Source organism: Camelus bactrianus, chromosome 10, assembly GCF_048773025.1.
Source record: "Camelus bactrianus isolate YW-2024 breed Bactrian camel chromosome 10, ASM4877302v1, whole genome shotgun sequence".
Taxonomy (NCBI): domain Eukaryota; kingdom Metazoa; phylum Chordata; class Mammalia; order Artiodactyla; family Camelidae; genus Camelus; species Camelus bactrianus.
Window position 1 is genome coordinate 50,376,409 of NC_133548.1, and position 21,649 is coordinate 50,398,057.

General features: G+C 41.8%; 1 pseudogene; it reads left to right on the top strand.

Annotated features, from left to right (window-relative positions):
- Positions 1-12,557: 12,557 nt before the first annotated feature.
- Positions 12,558-14,168, top strand: LOC105083573 (prefoldin subunit 4 pseudogene; annotated as a pseudogene).
- Positions 14,169-21,649: the final 7,481 nt, after the last annotated feature.

The window sequence follows — 21,649 nt, forward strand, 5'->3', positions numbered from 1 at the left end:
CCTTGCTGGCGGTGTAGGAGAGTTCCAATTTCTCTGCATCCTCACCAACACTTGCTATAATTTGTCTTTTTAATTATAGCTGTGCTAGTATGTGGAGTGGTATATCATTGTGGTTCTGATTTACATTTCCTTGATGGCAAATAATGACTGTTTTCTCATGTGCTTATTGGCCATTCGTACATCTGTGGAGAAATGTCCTTTGCCTATTTCTCAATTGAATTGTTTTCTATTTTATTATTTGAATTAAGAACTTCTGAAGTACAAAAATATTGCTACTCTTAAGAGAAAAGTAAGATACTCTGGAAATTAATTCATCAGTCTTAAAGCCTTAATTAGATTCTGGTTCTTCTCTAACGTAACAAATGGCTAAACATCCTTAAAACTGTATAGAGCTTTATAGTTGAAAATGCTTTTAAATACATTTCTTTGTGAGGTTCTGTCAATAGCCTGCTGGGACAGGAGACCTTGGTAGCACCTGTGATAGTGTAAGGGAAGTAGTAGTCAGGTGGTCTGGATTTAAGTCCCAGGGTCCTCTATTTATTGAGAATATGAATTTGAGGAAGTCACATTCCCATAATACAAAGTGAGTATTTCTGACCCCATAGGGTTATTGTGAAGACTAGATGAAATAGTGAATGTAAAAATGCCAGAGAGAGTTAGGCGCCCTATTTTTTCGAGTCTAGTATTTATACCACTCCCACTTTATAAATAGAGAACTGAGGGCCCAGAGACAAATGATGTACCAAAACTCACAGACTGACTGCTGATCGGCATCGTGCTGAGCCACGAGTTGCTATTTTTCACAGAGGAGTGTGTACCACCAAACTCAAGACTGGCCTTTGGAAGGACAGAGGAACTTGGCATTGGTCTGTAACGTGCTCTTTTCACCAGCCTTACATGCCTTCACACAGAGGTGCTCAATTCAGTTTGAGTTTAATTATGTGTCACAAACTCCAGGTAAGAGGAAGTAGAGAAAAAGCACCATATAAGCAAGGCCTTTCCAAGAAAGGACAGTGAAAAAACAGTCTGCCGTCTCTGCTTGCAGGTTTATAAGCCTTTAAGTAAGCAAGCCTTGATGACCTATATATTGAAAAAGAATTGAAACAGTTAAGATCAGATTTGTACTTGTGAGAAGGCTCACTCTACCTTTTTCTCTCTTCCTTGCTCACATACACACTGTAACTAAAAACACGTGCTTGCTTTGGAAAAGAGAAAAAAAAAAAAGCCTAACAAGCATGGGTTTGAATCCTGACAAGCCGTGTGCATTTGGACAAGCTCTCTGAGGCTTAAAACAGCAGAAGATGGAGTGATTTGTAATGTTATATTATCTAATTCCTATTTTTTAAAATGACTGATAGATGAGCACTACTCTCCCCAAATGGTTCTTTCTGACTTTTCTTTCCCTTCCTCTAACAAACAGTTCTGTGTACTTCCTGTGTGCAGACATCAGGGATACAGTTGTCAGCCAAGGGGAGGAGCCCCGACCCTCATGTAGCTTCAGCCTAGCAAAGAAGATAAATTCATCAAATATTACAACTAAATGTATTCAGTGCTAAGTGCTGTGAGGGAGAAATAGTACTCTGATAACATAAATGGGGAGGTTGGGAAGCTTCCCTCAGGAAGGAATGATTAAACTATAAGCTAAAGGAAGAAGGTTTAGGCAAAAAGAAGGGAGACAGCTGTCCAATAGATGGGCAGAAGTTACAAAAGCCCTGTGGTGGGAGAGAAACAGGCCAGTGTAGCAGCTGCATGGAGAGCAAGTGCAGTGAGTGTGGTGGGAACAGAATATAGAGACCGAACTATATGGATCTTGCAGGTTATGATAAATGTTTGGGTCTTTTTTCTAAAAACAGTGAGAAGTCATTAAAAAGGTTTAAGCCATTGAGGCTAATAAAATGAATTAATATATTTACAAAATATTTGGAATCATGTTGGTCCATTGGAACAGAAAAAATGTATTTTTACATTTCATTTTTGATGCCGGTCTCATCTCCTTATGTCCATTTATCTAACATCTTCAATGGTTCCCTTGTACTATATTACGAATCTGGCATTCAAGAGTCTTAGCCAAAGCTTCAACCTATGTTTATAGATCCATAACACATTTCACTACCCTGACCTGCTGCCTACCTCCCCCACCACACACACAACTTAAGCTCTGCATTTGAGAATCTCACTCATTCTTCAAAACCCTCCTTCACTAAAACTGCCCAGATCTCTTCAAGGAGGATTCATCCCACCCCACTGCTAGGTTCTTCTAGCATTTTGAGGGAAACATGGGGTTTACTTAGCACTTAAGATTAGTTGCCTACTGTGAACTATTTGCTTTGCATATGGATCTTCTTTATAGGTGAGGATTCACATTTTATTTTTATTAATTTACCAAATTTCTTTGTAATACCTGATAGGTATTCCAGGTGTGCACCATCACACAATGTGAGAGGTTTCTTTGTAATCCCCCACAGTGCCTCTCTGAGAATCCTTGAAATGCAGTATTCTAGGGAGACATTCTGAAAAATTCAGCCTGAAGTGAGAGGTGCTGAGCTCTCAGTTCTTTTTCTCTGATGTCCTTGAATTGAATCTCAAGGCTTAATAGTCAAGTTTGTTAGAAAGACTTTAGTGAGGTCATTGATGATCTTGGTAAGGTCACTCTCAAATTTAAGTCAAAAGCATCCTGTTTGGATTTCACAGATCAATTGCTGTTCCCTTGCATGATAGTTTGCCAGCGTCTGTGCTAACCTACATCCCTTCTCACCCTGCACAGTCTTCCTGAGGCTATCATCTGTGCTATAACTTCAACCTCCACCTATATATGGATTAATTAATTATTAACTGTTACACTTTTTAGCATTTATTTTGTCCCAAGCACTGTTCTAGCCCCTAGGGATAAAGCAATGAGCAAAATAGTGGGAGAAAGAAAAAACCCTGCCTCATACAGGTAACATTCAAAATGGACAATAAATATAAACAAAAGACACAGTATCTTAGTGAGAATAAGGAGAAAATGAAGTTGGGAAGGAGAATATGAAATTCCAGGGTTGTGGGTGTGAAGTTTTAGGTAGGATAGGCAGGGAAGGACTCACTGAGAAAGTGACTTGAAAAAAAAAACTTGAAGGAAATAAAGGAGTCAGCCAGGCTGATGTCTGCGGGAAGAATGTTCCAGGTAAAGGGGACAGCAAGTGCAAAGGCCTGAGATACATGCTTGGCATGTTCCAAGAATAGAACAATGAGATAAGATTGGATCAAGTGGGGAGGGAGGGATGAGTAGGACGTGAGGTCAGAGAGACGACTGAAAGCTATTCCCAGTTTTCTGAGTGTTTTTATTATGAAATAGCGTTGGATTTTGTGAAATGCTTTTTATGTATCAACTGAGATGATCATGTGGGTTTTTCCCTTTGTTCAGGTAGTGTGTAAATTTTTTTTTCTAATGCCGTATCACTATTGCATTCCTGTTATAAATCCCACTTGGTTATGGTATGTAATCCTTTTAATATGCTGCTGTTGGATTCAACTTGCTAGTATTGTGTTGAGGATTCTTGTAACCTTATACCTGAGGAATATTGGTGTGTAATTTTTTTGATCATGTCTTAGGTGGCTTTGGTATCAGGGTAATGTTGGCCTCATAGAATGAGTTAGGAAGTGTTCCCTCTTTCATTTTTTGGAAAAGTTTGAGAAGGATTGGTAATAATTCCTTAAATGTTTGGTAGAATTCACCAGTGAAGCTAGCTGGTCCTGGGCTTTGTCTTTGTTGGGAGGTTTTATTGATTTAACCTCAGGTTATAGGTCTGTTGAGATTTCCTATTTTTTTCTTCAGTCAGTTTAGGTAATATGTGTGTTTCTAGGAATTTGTCTATTTTATCTAGGTAATCGGATTTGTTGATGTACAATTGTTCATGGTATTCTTATAATCCTTTTATTTCTGTAAGGACAGCAGTAATATCGCCAGTTTCATTTCTGATTTTAGTTGTTTGCACCGTCTTTTTTCTTTGTCAGTACTTTAAAGGGTTGTCAGTTTTGTTGATCTCTTCCAATAACTGACTCTTTGCTTCATTGATTCTCTCTAATGTTTTTCTATTCTCTGTTTTATTTATCTCCATTCTATTTATTATTTCCTTTCTTTTGCTAGCTTTGGGTATAGCTTTTCTTCTTTTCCTAGTTTGTCAAGGTGTAAAGTTAGGTTATTGATTTGAGACCTTTCTTCTTTTTTAACGTAGGCATTTACAGCTATAAATTTCCCACAAGCATTGCTTTTGCTGTATTCCATACATTTTGGTATATTGCAGATTTTTTCATTCATCTCAAGGTATTTTCTGGTTTCTCTTGTGATTTCTTCAGTCATTGGTTATTTAAGAGTGTGTTGTTTAATTTCCACATATTTATGGATTTCTCAGTTTTACTTCTGTTATTGATTTCTATCTTCATTCCACCATAGATGTTCTGTCCATGATTGAAAGTGGTATACTGAAGCCTTCACAAGTCTCTGTTATTGTAGAGCCGTCTATTTCTCCCTTCAGTTCTATTAATACTTGCCTCATATATTCTGGAGCTCTGGTGCATATATGCTTATAATTACTATGTGTTCTTGATGAATCAACCCCTTTATCAGTATATATTGTGCTTCTTTGTCTCTTAACAGTTTTTACTTAAAGTCTATTTTGTATGATATTAGTATAGTCACTTCAGCTCTCTTTTGGTTACCATTTACATGGAATATATTTTTCTGTCCTTTCACTTACAATCTATTTGTGTCTTTGGATCAAAAAGAATCTCTTATGGATAGCATATTGAATCATTTTTAATTCCATCTGTCAATCTGCTTTTTGAATGGAGAGTTTGATCTATTTACATTTAATGTAATTACTAACAAGGAAGGATTTACTCCTGCTATTTGGTCTTTGTTTTCCGTATGCCTTATACCATTTGTGTCCCCCATTTCCTCCATTACATCCTTCTTTTGTGTTTAATTGATTATTTATAGTGAAATGTTTTGATTCCTTTCTCAATTCCTTTGTGTACATTTTTTAAATATGTAGATATTTCTTTTGTGGTTACCATGGGGATTATATTGAATAACCTAAAATTATAGCAATCTGGTTTGAATTGATACTGACTTAACTTCAGTAGTATACAAAACTGCCCCTATAAAATCTCTTCTTTGTGTTATTGTAATCATAAATTACATCTTTCTACATTGTGTGCTCAATAACATAGATTTATATTTTTATTGCATTTGTCTTTTAAATTATGTGATGTAACAAGCAGAGTTACAAACCAAAAATATAATAATAATGGCTTTTGTATTTGCCTATGTAGTTACCTCTATTGGAGATCTTTATTTCTTCATATGGCTTCAAGTTACTGTCAAGTGGCCTTTTGTTTCAACATTGGACTCCCTTTATCATTTCTTTTAGGGAAGATCTAGTAGTAATTAAATCTCTCGGCTTTTGTTTATCTGGAAATTTTTAATTTTTCCCTCATATTTGACAGTTTTGTCAGATACTGAATTATTGATTGACAGTTTTTTTCTCCTTTCAGCACTTTTAATATGTCATCCCACTGCCTTCTGAGTGCCATGGTTTCTGGTGAGAAATTGGCTGTTAATCTTATTGAAGAGCGCTTGTATATGACAAGTTGCTGCCCTCTTACTTCTTTCAAGATTGTCTTTTTGTCTTTTGATAGTTTGATTATAATGTGTCTTAGTGTGGATCTGTAAGTTTATCCTACTTAGAGTTCACTGAACTTCTTAAATGTGTAGTTTCATATATTTCATCTAACTTGGGAGGTTTGGGCTGTTATTTCTTCTTCAAATATTCTTTCTGCCCTATTTTCTTTTTCTTCTCCTTCTGGGACTTCCATAATGCATATATTTATCCATTTGATAGTTTCTCACAAGTCCCATAGGCTCTGTTCATTTTTCTTCATTCTTTCCTCTTTCTGTTCCTTGGACTGGATAATTTCAGTTATCTTCAAATTCGCTGATTCCACCTTCTGCAGTCTCAAATTTGCTGTTGAACCACCTAGTGAAGTGTAAAAAAAAAACTAACTTACCCATATTTCCCCATTCCCCCAGCCCCTGGCAACCACCATTCTACTCTCTGCTTCTATGAGTTCTACTTTTTTAGATTCTACATGTAAGTGAGATCATGCAATATTTTTCTTTCTGTGTCTGGCTTATTTCATTTAGCATAATGTCCTCCAGTTTCATCCATGTTGTTGCAAATGGCAGTATTTCCTTCTCTTTAAAGGCTGAATAATATTTTGTTATATATGTGGAATACACACCCCAGATTTTCTTTATCCATTCATTTGTTGTTTTACATATGTGTATTTATTGAAATATAGTCACTTTACAATGTTGTGTCAATTTCTGGTGTACAGCATAATTCTTTAGTCATACATGAACATACATGTATTCATTTTCATAGTCTTTTTCACCATAAATTACTACAAGATGTTAAATACAGTTCCCTGTGCTATACAGTAGAAACTTGTTGTTTATTTTATTTATAGTAGTTAGTATCTGCAAATCTTGAATTCCCAATTTATCCCTTCCCACCCATTTCCTCCCCGGTAACCATAAATTTGTTTTCTGTGTGAGTCTGTTTCTGTTTTGTAATTAAATTTGTCTTTTTTTTTTAGATTCCACATATAAGTGATATCATATGATATTTTTCTTTCTCTTTCTAGCTTACTTCACTTAGAATGACAATCTCCAGTTCCATCCATGTTGCTGCAAATGGCATTATTTTATTATTTTTTATGGTCATCCATTCATTTGTTGATGGACACATGTCTTAGCTATTAGGAATAATGCTACAATGAACATGGAGTGCAAATATCTCTTCAAGATACTGATTTTATCTCCTTTGGATATGTACCCAGAAGTGGGATTGATGGCTTATATGATAGTTTTATTTTTAATTTTTAAGAAAACTTTATACTGTTTTCCATGAAGTTTTTATTTTAATAATTATATATTTCATCTCCAGAATTTCTGTTTGGTTCCTTTTTATTGATACTCTCATTTTATTTTTATATCATTTTCCTTATTTCCTTTAGTTCTTTATCCATGTTATCCTTTATCTCTTTGAGCATATTTAAGACAGTTATTTTAAAGGCTTTGTGTGGTAAGTCCAATGTCTGGGCCTTCTTAGTGACTATTTAAGTTAATTTTGTTCCTCTGAATGGGTCATACTTTTCTGTTCATTTGTTTACTCTGATTTTTTGTTGTTGTTGTTGAAAAGTGAACATCTGAATATTACTATGTGGTAACTCTGGACATCAGATTTTTCCTTTCCCCCTGGGGTTTGCAGAGGTTTTTTGTTTGTTTGGTTTGGTATAGTTTATTCTATTGTTAAAGGCTGTGGTTATGGTGGCTCACTTGTCGAGTGACTTCTCCTAACTAATTTTTTCAGAGACTGTTTTCCTTTTCATGTGTGGTCACTGAAGTCTCTATTTCTCAGCATGTATTCAACTGGTGTTTTGATAGAGATTTCCATAAACCCTAGGAGCTAAGCACACATACGCACACACACACGCACACACACACACACCTCTTGGGATTTGCAGATTGGCTTTGTACTGTGACCCTTATTCAACACCCAGCATCCACTGAGCCTAGGGACTGTCCTGAGGTGAAAGCTTGAGGTTGTCTCATTTTTTTTTTTTTTTTGAAGCATGTGCATGGCTTTCTAAATTTTTCCTTATATACGGGTGCTTTTGAACGCTCTAGTTTCCCCAAGAAACTCTCTCCCCAGCTTTTCTTCCCAGTCCTTAGGTGGTTTATTGATGTCTCAATCATAATCTTTTGCTATAGGTGTCTGCAGGTTATTTATCAGCCTTACCATGTTTTGAAGCAACGTCTTCTGCTTTTTCAGCCTGGTGAGTTCTGATTTAGGTGAAACAGTGATTAGTGCCTTGCATCAGTCCTTCAAATAGCCCTGAAGCAGATTAGAACAGATGTACACAATAATTTGCAAATAAGATTTGCCGTGCTCCTTCCAGAAGCAGGAACCAGAGCCCCACACTGGTAACATGGACATCTTTAAGACTGCAGCCAAGCCAGGAAGAGGGTAGGGCAAAGGCTAGTAAGATGCCACAAAGCTTTCCTATAGGTTTTTTTTTTTTTTTTTTTGGCTCTTTTTTGTTGTTGTCGTAAAATATACATAACATAAAATTTACCATTTTAACCACTTTAAGTGTACAATTCATTGGCATTATGTACATTCATATTGTTGTGCAATCATTACCACTATCCGTCCCCAGAACTTTTGTATCATCCCCAGCTGATACTCAGTACTCACTATATAATAACTCCCATTCCTGCTTCCCCTTGCCCCTATTAACCACTCTGCACTTTTCAGGTTGCCTTTTGCTTGATTCAGCATTTGGTTGTTGTGGTAAACATTTGACTATATTCCAGAGTCTGACAAAGTTGGTTCTGACAGTTTCTGCTTGTTTTTCAATGTTTCTGTCAGAGGATGGGAGCTTGGAGCTGACTACTTTGCCAGTTTGCTGGCATCACTATCAACATAAGATTTTGTCCTGAGCAACTTGGAAGAACAGTATAACCATTAACTGAGGTAGGAAAGACTGTGGGAAGATCTAATTTTAAAGGAAGATATCAAGGGCTTGGTTTAGGATAAATTAAATTCAAGATAACTGTTAGGCATCAAGTGGAGAAGTCAAGCAGATAGGTAGGAAAAAGAAAAAGAAGAAGAAGAAGAAGAAGTCTAAGGTCTGATCCCACGGGCAGTCCAGGACATAGGGGTCAGGAACATTAGGCAGAATCAGAAGATGAGGCAGAGACTGAGAAGGAGTGGCCAGAAGAATGAGATGTAAAGCTGGAGACTGAGCTCGCAGTGTCTTGGAAACAGATAAAGAAAGCTGCTAAGTGAAATAAAATGAAAACATAGAGTTAGCCATGTGAAGTCACTGGTGAAAATTTATAATGTGGGAGAGAGGATTGCTCATGCACTGTTCTTGAATAGTGGGAACGGATGGGATTCGTGGAGGCGCTAGATTCATCCATTACAACAGAAGAGAAAGAAGACACTGAGGAACAGAAGCAGGTAGGTGTTAAATAACATTTGCTTCAATTTTCTGATGAGTCTCAAATCCATTTCTATAATATTGTCTCTTCCCTGAGCCAGAAACCACTGCCTTGAGACATCCCCAACTTGTAGGGTTTCCTACAAGTACTTCAGCCTCAAGGTGTCCCCAGCCAAGAAAGACCAACTCCTTTTCTTCTAATTCCTGGTTTCTGCTGTGTTGCCACCTGTCATGGCTTCCCCATCCAGCAGAGAAGAGGAAGAGTCAGGTTTTGGGGTGGGTGGAGACCTCAATAAAAAAGCAACCCCAGAGCTGATGCTGGATGAAGGGGAGACATCTTCCGTGGGCAAGGGGGAAGGAGAACAAAATAGGCAGATAACCCAAAGATGGAGTGGGGAATTGGGCTTGGGTGTGGGGTGACTAGGGAGCAGTAAGCTCAGAGCAGTCACCAGAGGCCATTACACACCCAAAGGCCAACAAAGCATTCTGTTAGGATCCCATGGAGTTATTCATGCTTTGTTACAGGATCTAAAGGGCTGTTTATCTTGAGTTTTTCTCCATAGCATTAGATTGTTGTCCTGCTGGAAGAAGGACCCTGACAAGCCCTTTCACCTCCTGGGCCTTGCGCTGGCTGTTCCTTCCTACTACACAGCACTTACCCCTGATCGTTGACCAAACCTCTCCTCACCCTGCATCTCCAAGGTCTCCTCCAGAGAAGCTTTCCCAGATTCTTTCCCCCTTAGCCTCCTCATCTACATCTCCTTTATAGCTCTTCTATATTTTCATTTTGGCTGCCAATTTTTGCTCCATGAAAGTTTTGCTCTGACAGTTGGATTTATCTTCATGTCCCTAGAGCAGGACCTGGTGTGGATGAGGCATCAACAAGTTTGTTGATCAACTATATATTAAAAAAAACCAGACCATTCTGGTCCCAGGGCTCTGCCCACAGGTGCACAAATGCTTATGAACATTAAAATGCACAAGCAAATCCCAGAAATAACATCCTTGTTGCAAGTTGTTTTTGGATGAGGATGTTATTGTTGTGAGAAGTTTGTGTACAGCCTCTCTGGACTCAGGACAGTGACCATCTCTGCTGTCATTTGTTCTGTCACTTCAAAGTGCAGGAAAACCATGGTTGGTGATTTTAGAATCTAATTCAGAACATTCAGGGAATGAGTCATATCGTACTGACGCCTTTTCCGGGTTGCCACAGGTTAAATAAACTAAGCAACAGGACATGGTTGTTGTTGTTGTTGTTGTTGTTGTTGTTGTTATTGTTAATTTTAACCTCTTTAAAAGGTAAATTTCAGAAATCCATTATCATACTATCCTGAACATGATTCTACCATCTCTTGTTTCTTTAGAATCATTATTATGAACATAGTTATAGTAATTTTCCAGCGCAGCAATGAGAATACGCAGCCAAAGGAGTAAGAGGAGGCGTAACTCAGGCTCAGTCCCTCCCTGGAGCAGATTCAGACTGGAGCCTGAAATCTATGGTAGAGGCAGCTGAGCTGCCCCAGAAGTCAGAGGGGTAAGTGAGGGAGCAGAGGCAGGCCCCGGCCCAAGCACAGGACCAGGGAGTCTGCCGCTTCTTTGTGCATTCGAACTACTCGGGGATTTGTTAAAACGCAGTTTCTGAATCAGTAGATTCAGATTCAGTTCTGGGCTGGGATCTGAGTTCTGCATTTTTAACAAGATCCCAGCGATGCCACTGCCGCTGGATCACAGAGAACACTTTCAATATCAGGTGTTTAGCTGACCTCCCAGAGGTTTGCTTGTGATCTTGCGTGGGTTTTATGGGGAAGCTGTCTGCAGCGAGTCTTTGTCTGGGGCATCTTACAAGTACCAGGTGGCAGTATAATCCGTCCACGCACACAGTGCTCTGAGCTTATACAGCGCTCTCACCTGCCTGTTTCTCTTCATTCTCACAACAGTCCTGGGAGATAAGTTAGCACCATTTTGCCAACTGGGAAACCAGTTCCTGACACTTCACAGCTCACTAAAAGGGTGGAGCTTGGGCTCATGGCTCCACGTTTAGTGTTCTTTCCACTGCTTCTTGCTGCCTCCTCTGTGTCTGTGCTGTGGGCCATACACAGCCCCATGGACTTGGAGCGGCGCGAATGCTGTGGGGGAGATGGTTGTGTGTGCACACACACGTGTGTGCCTGTCTTAAATCCAAGGCTGATGGGCAGCTGTAGCACACGGGGCTCATGTGGTCTCATGTGGGACACTCTGACTGAGCATGGCATTCCCCTCCCCCTCAGAGCTCCCTCTCAGACGATGACCATATTGCAGACTGTGTCCTGGGCTCACAAGCAGCCGTGAGCATCTGCAGTGGATGCGGAAATGCTGTTGGTGCCCACTCACCACCCATTTAGCCTTTCCATTTCAGGGCAGGCTGGCCAGACTCCATCGGCCAGCGTCAGCCTCCCTGCCTGAGGGCTTCCTCTGGCACAGGGGCCTGCTCTGCTCTGCACAGGCACTGAAGAACTGGGAAATCTATGGTCCACAGTCGTCCAAGGACTGATGGGAGTTGATGTAAAAATAACCCAGCTCTCTCATCTCTTAATGTAGGATAACTCTGAAGCAATTTCTCCACATTAAGCCCCGGTTACCCACAGTGGTAACTTGCTTGGTAATGTTGCCTTTATTGGCTGCCTTCCCTTCCCTGCCTTAATTCCCCACTGCTGTAATAGTGTTCTGCGGACCCCCTCCTAAATGAATGACTCTCGTGCAACTCCTTGTCTCATGGTCTGCTGACGGAACCCAAATAAGACACTTCTCCCGACCACTATTTCTATTGATCTACTTACATCTGGACCCACATACCTGACTTACCTCTAGTCACAATGGAGAAAGTATTCCAGCTCCTTAGTAAGGTCACAGCCTCCACCAAGGACCTGAAATTACATCCTCCTGCTTCTTACGGATTTCCCTCTTGCAATCGTCCCCTTCCTCTGCAGCACCATCTCTCTTCCTCTCTCCCCCTCGCTCTCCTAGATCATGCCAACCTGCAAACATGCCTTAACAGGACCCCTCGGGCCCCAGGCTTCCAATTCTGGCCAATATGGAACAACAGGGAATAGATTTTTTCTTCTGCCTGAAGCAACAACCAAACAAAATATATGAAACAATGGTTTCAAGACACTAAACATTGAACAACAAAGGGCAGTGATTCTTGAGAGGTGGGAACCAAACACAGGAGAGAGTTCCCAGGCCATAGAACAGGGAGGAGAACCCAGGCAGAGCCAGTGCTTGTGAAGTAGGGTACTTAACAACAGTGAAAGAAATTATCCAAAATGAAACAGAGAGTAAGAAGAAAACTTTTAAACAAGAGCATCAGTTACCTGTGAGACAATTTCAAGCAGTCTAATACACATGCAATTTGGTACTCTGGGGAAAATAAAGGAAGAGGAGACAGAAAAATACCTGAAAATCATGGCCAACATTTGCCCAAATTTGATGAAAACTACAAACCCACATATCCAAGAAGCTCACTGAATTCCAAGTACAAGAAACATGGAAGAGCGTACCTAGACGCTTCATAGTCAATTGCTCAAACCTAATGATAGAGAGAAAACCTTAAAAGCACCAGAGCAACGAAAAAGACACATTACAATATGAAGGAACAAAAATAAGGGTAACAACAGATTTCTCTTCAGGAACAATTCAAGAGAGAAGAGAGTGGATCAACACTTTAAAGTACTGAAGGAAATAACTACCAACCTAAAATGCTGTACCCACTGAAAATAAGTTTCAAAAATGAAAGTGGGACGTTGTCATCAAGGGAAGCTGGGTGAACATACATGGGAACAAAGAACAGACAGATCAAATAGCAGGGCGATAGATTTAAATCTAACCATATAATCACATTAAATGTAAATGTATCGACTCTCAGCTAAAAGGCATAAGGCATTAGATTAAATGTAAAAGCAAGACTCAGCTACGTGCTGCCTCTGAGAAACTCACTTGAAAAATGAAGTCATAAATAGGTTAAAAATAAACAGGCTTAATCTCTTTTGCTAAGTCCTTCCCCTCCCTACTGCCCTCTGATCTGGGTCCTCTCCATCCACCCTCCAACTCCATTCGCCTTTCCCACAGTAAAAGTTCCTCCCTGGCATTGCAAGACTCTCTTCACAGGGCAAGGATGGGAAGAAACTGAAAGGAAAAGGCAGAGTCTTGTTAGTAGGCAGGGATTAGGACAAGCTCTTGAGTACTCATATGTTAATCATTTTTGTCTGTCATAGCTTTAAATAATAGAAGTCATTGGGATGGGACAGGGGTCACTACAGAGGACCCCACCTGCCAAAGGGAATCCTGTGAGGGACCCTGCAGTTTTCCCCTTTGCTTTCTCTATTGAGGGACAAGAGGCCGAGTTGCTCCATGTAATAAAGTACGGCGGATGAGGGGAGGGAAAACGAGAAAGCGCTGAATAATTTGGGGTTGGAGAAGTTTTCAGGGCATTTGAGGTGAGAGTGGGCAAACTAGGCAGAGGATAGATGGGGACAGGAGAAGAAAGTGGATTCTGAGAGCGTTGCATGGAGTGTATTTAGATTCATGTTTCTTAAGTGAAGAATGGACTACTCTACCAAGATGGCAGCCACTGTGAAGAAGGCAGCTGCAGAGGATGCCATTGCTACTCTTGAAGATAAACAGAAGATAAATTTGCCCAGGATACAAGTAGAATCCCAGAACTGAAGGAAGAAAAAAGAAGCTGAAAAAAAAAAAAAGAAATAGCTTCAAAATTTAGACGATGCTTGGATGCCTGTGAGGACATCACGCTTGCAGATGATGACTGCTTAGTGATAGCTGATGGAGCTGGTGATGTTTCCCTGAGCTGTTCTCAAGGAAGGACACAAGAAATGATAGAAGCAAAAAAAAATTTACAGGGAGAAATTTATGCCTTAGAATCCAGACTGGAATCAATTCAGTGGGTGTTAGCAGATCTGAATGTTCAGTTACATGCAAAATTTGGGAACAACATAAACCTTGAGGCTGATGAAAGCTAAACATTTTATGACTTTAAAAATTTGTTTAATAAACTTGAATTTTTGTTATAAAATGTTAGCTATATTCTCTGTGTCGTACAATACATGCTTGTAGCTTATTTTATACACGACGATTTGTACCTCTTAATCCCCTATCTCTATATTGCCCCTCCCCACTTTCCTCCCCCTACAGGTAACTACTGGTTTGTTCTCTATATTAAACTTGAATAATGTTTTAAATGATTTTTTTTAAAAAAGAATGAATCATTCTACGGCTTTGTCTGTGTGCATTTATTCTTAAATGCAATGCTAGTCTGAGACTGGACCCTAAGAGTCTCTGGCTTCATAAGGCTTGCTCTGGATGTACCAGGCTGTGTCAAGGACTTTAAGGATGAAGACACTGACAATCAGAGATGGTGGGTGCCTTGCCCCTAGTCACACAGCTAAGAAATGTCAGAGCTTTGGACAAAAATCCAGCCAGCTCTGACTTTCTAGCCTGAAGTTTTTCAGTCTTGCTGCTCAGACGGCTAACCTCTGATCAGCCACTGACCCCTGCTCCTCTCACACCTCCTGTCCCCGAGTCTGCAGGGCTAGACCTTGCCTCAGGGCCCAGCTGAGCCTGCACCCTCTCCAGCTCCTACCATATCAGCCTCTAGAGACATCTCCCCCTGCCCCCATCGGTGAGAAGGAAAGTTCTTTGCTTCCTGACACTCCCCAGACAGCCAGGCCTCAGGGCTTGCAGCCAAGTGGAACCCCTCCGGGTGCCCCCAGCCTGGGCTCCGGATGCACTCCCGTCACAGCGCAGGAATGTGGGCATCTGAGCATCAGCAGCAGACACGCTGGCTGTCAGCCGAGCCAGGGCCCCTGATAACTGACAGGAGCTGAAAGAACCATTAGAGAGAAAGACTGGGTCCAGGGGGCACATATCAGGGTCGCCTGGGCTGGGCAGAACGGTGCAAGGCAGCCAGAGCTGGCAGCCTCCGCTAAGCTACTGCCTAACAGGCCTCAGTTTCCCCATCTGTAGAATAAGGGTGGTATTCCCTGGCCTGCCTGCTGCACCAGGCAGTGTGAGAGAATGAATGTGGTTGGTTGTACCACCCACATCACTTATTCCAGCCCATCTCAGAGAACCACAGGGGAAAGGGAGGCCCTGAGAGCACAGGTAACAGAGCCGGGACAGACCCCATGTTCCTGCTTCCCCAACCAGGGCTCTTCTACTCCAGGTTCAGTCATTTCTGTCCTGAACACACCTGGGAGGGAGGACAGCTTCCTGCGTGGGGGAACAAGATGAGGGGGAACTAGTCCCAGGCCCCGGGACCAGGCTGGGAATGCTGGGTTCCAAGCATAGACCTACATAGACTCGCTGTGGGAAACAGAGGCCTTCTCCCCTCAGGGCTGTTCTTCATTGTCAAATGGGGGCACCGCTGTGACAAGCGCTTCCTAGACTTCCACGTGCTTGGGAACCACTGGGAATTATTTGGCAGATTCTGACTCAGCAGGTCTGGGGCGGGGCCTGAGAGACTTTCTTTTTCTTCTTCTTCTTTTTCTGCTAATTGGTAACATTTTATTGTAAGGTGAAAATGATATATGACTTTTTTCTTTTCTTTCTTTCTTTCTTTTTTTTTTTTTTTTTTTTTTTTTTTTTTGAGAGACTGTATTTCTGACAAGCTTCCAGAACTGCTGATGTTGCCAAGCCTTTGGAACACCCTTTAAGAGCCAGGGTCTGGAGGAGCCTAAGGGCTTCCCGGTCTGGCCTTTGGTAAGCGGCTGAGGCTCCGAGATGCCTCCTTCTCTTCATCCCAGCACCACCACCCCAGCCCCGGACTGTCTAGAGGTTGCTGCAAATCCTCCCCGGGGGAAACTTCCTCCCTCTCTGGGACTCTCCCGCCACCTGATCCTGCTTCACCTTCAGGATCAAGAAGTTTCAAGTTGCTCCTTCCTCCTGCGGGGACTTGCCTCAGGAAGACCCTCCTGCAGCCTTTCATAGGAGACAGAGCCCCATCTCTGCTGCAGATGTAGGGAGCTTGCTACCCAGCTAGCTCCATGGAGAAGGCTGGGGGTGCATGAGAGAGCAGGGCTCCTAGGGCCTCCCAGCTAGGAGGCTAGGCTCCTGCCGCCTGTGTGGAGCCACCTGGGCTGTCCTGTCCCCCACGACTGCCCCACAGCAGCAGCTGCCGGAGTGAGATTTATGTGATGCCGTTGGGGTTTTGTAAAGAAAACAGGGTGTGTGTTCATAAGGAAGGAAGAAACCCAACATTTATTAAGGTCCTATTGTGTGGCAGGCACATTCGCAAACATCTCTTCCTTCCAACCCTTGGCCCTGGGAGGCACGTTTGCCTGAAGTTCACGGTGAGGATGAAATTGGATGAAGCACATGAAACTCCTGGGTGACTTGTCAGCAGTTTGAGGAGTGGACAGAGGCCAGCCTGGCTTCAGAGCACTAAGAAAGAGGAGGCTGGGGTTGTGGCGGCGGGCGGGTGCGGACAGAGGGGGGGCGTCCAGCTCCATGGGGCCTGCCGACCTCGGGTGGAGCGAGACTTCTTTCTAAGAGCAGTGAGAGGCTGGTAAGGATTAGACAAGTTTGAAGCCAAGTCAGACTGGCTCTCCAGAAGTACAGCACGACATCCGAGTGGAGGTGGATGGGAGGGGCACGGCTAGATGTACAGAAGCTGGCAGAGGTCGGAGGAGACTCCAGTGAGATCCCTTCCACCTCTGGGATCTTGAGCTGAGCAGATTATGCGGCAATCCTGTTGTTTGTCTACACCCTCAATATCTCTGCAGCACGTTCATGGCCACAGTCTGAGTTCCCCTGTTAAAATCCCCAGGAGAGGGCAGCACAGGCCTCGGTCTCCCCTTTGGGAGATAAGGTCAAAGGAGCACCAAAGGCTCTCCCAAGACCCCCAGGGATGAGTCACCGGGCAGGGGTTGGAAGCCAGGCTCCCACAGGCCGTGTGGCTGCCAAGACTCTGGGGCCTGGGAGGGAGCGGGGCCGGAAGGCCGAGGCCCAACCCAGGTCAGCCCGCGTCCATCACCACGAGCATCGCCACGCTGGCCCGGCTCAAAATAGCTCTCCAGACGCAAGGAAATATTTTATCCTACTCTGTTTTCCCACCAAAAAAAAAAAAAATAATAAATAAACATTCCCAAATCTCAATGGGGCCAGACTCCAAAGACGGGGAAAGGGAACGAGAACAGGCTGGGCCGCCCACTGAGAAGTCGGGTTTCTGTCCTTTTAGATCTTTTCTTCAGGGTCAGGACTTTGCTTCGTGACATGAGTGTGGACGACTCCCACGACTTTCCCAGTGGTGACCGGCTGCCCTTGGTGTCAGACTGCCCTTTCCCAGGGGTCACTCGTCTCAGACACGGTGACGCTAATGGACCGCTGCAGGGACCATGCCTCGGGGTCTAAGCGTCTGACATAATTCTGCCCTTGAGGGGCTGACAAGCCACTGGGTGGCAGGGCGGGGCTTCCTTGCTCCTTGAGGAGCTTCTGGAACCCAAGGGAGAGGGCACTAATGTTTCCTGAGTTAACCATGTGTCCAGTATATACCAGAAACTTCTACAAACATCATCCCATCTGACCCTCACAACATGCCTTCGAGGTACATTTTATCACTTCCCATTTTACAGATGAAGAAACTGAGGCTCAGAATGGGTAGGACCTGTTCAAGGTTTCATGACCAACGAATGGTGGACCTTGGACTGGATTGTACACTACTTGGCTCTAAGACTGTGCTTTACATCAGGCTGGCTCTGATTGAATGAGCCTCGTACTCCCTCAGAGCTCCCCTTCTCCCTCAGGCTGTCGGAGTCCAAGGTCCTGGGACCCCAAGACCTGATCAGGAAGGCTGATGTTAGACTTATGGGTTGAACTGTGTCCTTCCCAAAGGATATGTTGAAGTCCTAACACCCATACCTGCCAATGTGACCTTATTTGGGAATAAGGTCTTGGCAGATGTAATCCAGCTAAGATGAGGTTGATAGTGTGGTCCCTCATCCAGTATGACTGGTCTGGTGTCTTTATAAGAAGAGGGAAGACTGCCATGTGAAGACAAAGCAGAGATTGGAGTTATGCTGCCATAAACCCAGGAATGCCAGAGGCTGTGAGAGGTAAGGAAGGGTCTTCCCCTGGAGACTTTGGAGGGAGCAAGGCTGCCAACACCTAGATTTTGTATGCACAGCCTCCGGAACTGTGAGACAATACATTTCTGTTGTTGTAAGCCACCCAGTTTGTGGTCCTTCGTCCTGGCGGCTCTGGCAGACTCCAGTGGCTGAGGTCTGCCTAGGGGACACCTTAGCCTCCTCAGGAAGCAGGCAGACAACCTGTGGGAGAGCCGAGCTCAAGTCTTAGCTCCACAAGGGGAAGAACTTTCTCCCCATCAGAGTGAGCCTTCAGGAGGGACTGCTTCAAGGAAGTGAGGGCCGCATCACTGGGTGTATATTCGAAGGAGCGGATGGACATTTGATGAAGATATTCAGTTGTCTCCTTCTCCTGGAATGTTTTTGCTATACTTTTTGGTATTTTTTAAAGGTCATTTAAATTCTTAGCCCCACTCATTTGTATTAAAGTTCTCTTAAAATAATACTTGTATCACCATTAATTTGAATGATTTACTTTAAAATTTGTTATCATAGAGAAATTTGTATAACTCCTTGTATAGTGAGAGAGTTTGAGAGTTTGGGACATATTCCTATAAAAAGTTTTCAGTGTAGATTCTAACCTGCATACACAATGTATTTAAGTCTACATTATTATGAAATCATTCTTCATATACTATTCTGCCACTTGACTTTTTCACTCAGAAACACGTCAAATCTATTTTCATGTCATTAAAGTAGAACTAACAACCAGCTGACTCCAGCAGAGGAAGGCCCCGTGTCTGGGATTGCTGCAGGCATGACAGCCTGGCCAGAGACCTGGGCCAGCAATCATCGTCAGAGTGTCAGGCAAAGGGAAAAAAAAAGAGCTGCCCCATTTTAAAAAATTGCCCACAGAGTATCCCATTTTAGAGAAGTACTCTAATATAGTCAATCAATTCCTTGAAGTATATTGCTGTTTTCAACAGATCATTTTTTAAAAAATCAATTCTACTTCAATAAACAAGTTACCCTTCAAGGAGACTGTAACCATTTATACTCCCACTAGCCCTGTATCACACCACCTGGGATCACACTGTCACCAGGACAGAGTGTTTTCAAGAAAAGAATTAAACAGACAAAATAAAAATAGAACAAAGAACATATTAAACACTGGTATCTATCACCCATCTTTGCCCCATATTTACTATATGAGGTTTTGATTATATTTTCTTTGGAAATAAAAAGAAATTAAGGAAATTTCACACATACACAAAAGTAGAGTGAATGGTATAATGAACCATGACCACCTTCAACAGTTACAAGTTCATGGCCCCATCTAGACTCCCAACCCCAAGTTAATTTGAAGCAGATGCCAGACCACGTATAATTTCACCTGTAAATACTTCAGCAAGACTTTCTAAAAGATAAAAAGTTTCACACCTCACCTTAAAAATGAATTTTCTAATATAATATTAGAAAAAATGATTTTCTAATATAATCCATATACTCCAATGTATCAAATTTCCCTGGTTATCTTTTTACATATACAAAATATATGTGTACATATATAATATAATATATAATATGTATATTCACGTATATGTATATTCTCTCTAAACATATATATGTATTTGCTTGAATAAGGAGCCAAAATAAGATCCAGACATTGCCTTTGACTGTGTCTCTTAAATCTTTCTTTTTAATTTTGAAACAATCGCAAACACAGAAAGGGGGTAAGTACATTACAAAGAACTTTCCTTCCCGTGAACCTTTTGAGAGTGAGTTGTGGACTTGCTTCCCCCTCCACCCCCCCGCCCCCCGGTCTGTAATGTTTCCTACAAACGAAGACTGTCTTCTCTATAACTACAGTACAACCACCAAAATCAGGAGGTAAACAGGGAATCACTGCTACCATTTACTTCTCAGACCTCATTCAAGAGGCCGATCGCCCCAGTCATGTCTTACAGCCAAAGGGTCCGGATCAGACACACGCAATGTGTTTAGCTGTCAAGCCTTTTTAGTCTCCTTCAGTCTGGAAAATTTCCTCAACTTTTGACTTTTATGACCTTGACATTTGGGGAGTGGTTTTCCAGATCTCCCTCAGTAGGAATTTGTCTGATGTTCCCTCAAGACTATGCATCTTGAGCCGCAATCGCACGGCAGTGACCCTGTGGTTTTCTCACTGTGTCTTCACATGGCGTGAGATTTTGACCGGTCCCTCTACTAATGATGATGAGGGTGGTGTCTGCCAGTCTTCTCCGCAGGGCAGGTGCCCCTCTCTCCTTTGTGATTTTATAGAGATACTTTGAAATGGTGCAAATGTCGCCTTCTTCATCAAACTTTCGATTTATTCATTTGTTTATATCAGCACAGACTTCTGGTTTCTGTTTTATTCAGTGGGCCATAATCTCTTGCTATCATTATTTAGTTTCACGCTCAGATTGCCCCTAACTTGGGCAGTGGGAGTCCCTTCAAGCTGAGTCCTGTATTCTTTTGAAAAGTCCCCATCATTCTTTGAATACTTCTGTACTTTCTGGCACAAGATCTTCTAGGCACATCTTGTACTTTTCCTGTCCCTGTCCTGTAACCAGACATTCTCTAAGGAAATGCAAAATGATGATATTCTAATTCTATTATTTCTTCTTTGTTTATTAGCTAAAATTCCTTTATTTCAAAACAAAACCAAAAACTTCCTTTTCATCAAATACACGAGTTCATTTCCTTGAGGTGCAGTTTAAATAGCAAGTCAAAACAAGCAAGTCTTTCCCTTTACTGGTCAGCTTTCATAAGAATGAGTTAATTTTCTAGCATCTTCCAAAAGTGATCAGTAAGAATTTTTTTCTTCCAGTTTTATTGAGGTATAATTGACATCAGCTATTCCAAAGTTTTAGCTGTACAGTATAATTTTTTGATTTACAGACATCATGAAGTAATTATTATAATACGTTTAGTGAACATGCATCTCATATAGACACATAATTAAAGAAATAGAAAGATTTTTTTCTTGTGATGAGAACCCTTAAGACTTACTCTAACAAATTTCATTATAACATACAGCAGTGTTCATTGAGTTTATCATGTTGTACATTACATCCCTAATACTTACTCATCTTACAGCTGGTGGAGGGAGGGTATATAGATCAAGTGGTGGAGCACATGCTTAGTCCTCGGTTCAATCCTCAGTACCTCCTCCAAACATAAATAAATGAATAAACCTAATACCTCCCTTTCATAAAACAAATAAAACAAGCATCTTACAACTGGAAGTTTGTACCCTTTGACTGTCTTCAGCCAATTCTCTCTCCCTCACTCCCCACCTCTGGTAACTACAAATCTCTTTTTCTATGAGTTTATTTGTTTTTGAAGTATAATTGACCTACAGCCCTATATTAGTTCTTGTTACACAACATGGTGATTCAATATTTCTGTACATTTCAAACTGATCACCATGAAAAGTCTGGTTATGAAATGTACAAGTATTATAAACTTATTGATTTTTATGCATTTCAATATGTTTATCATTATTG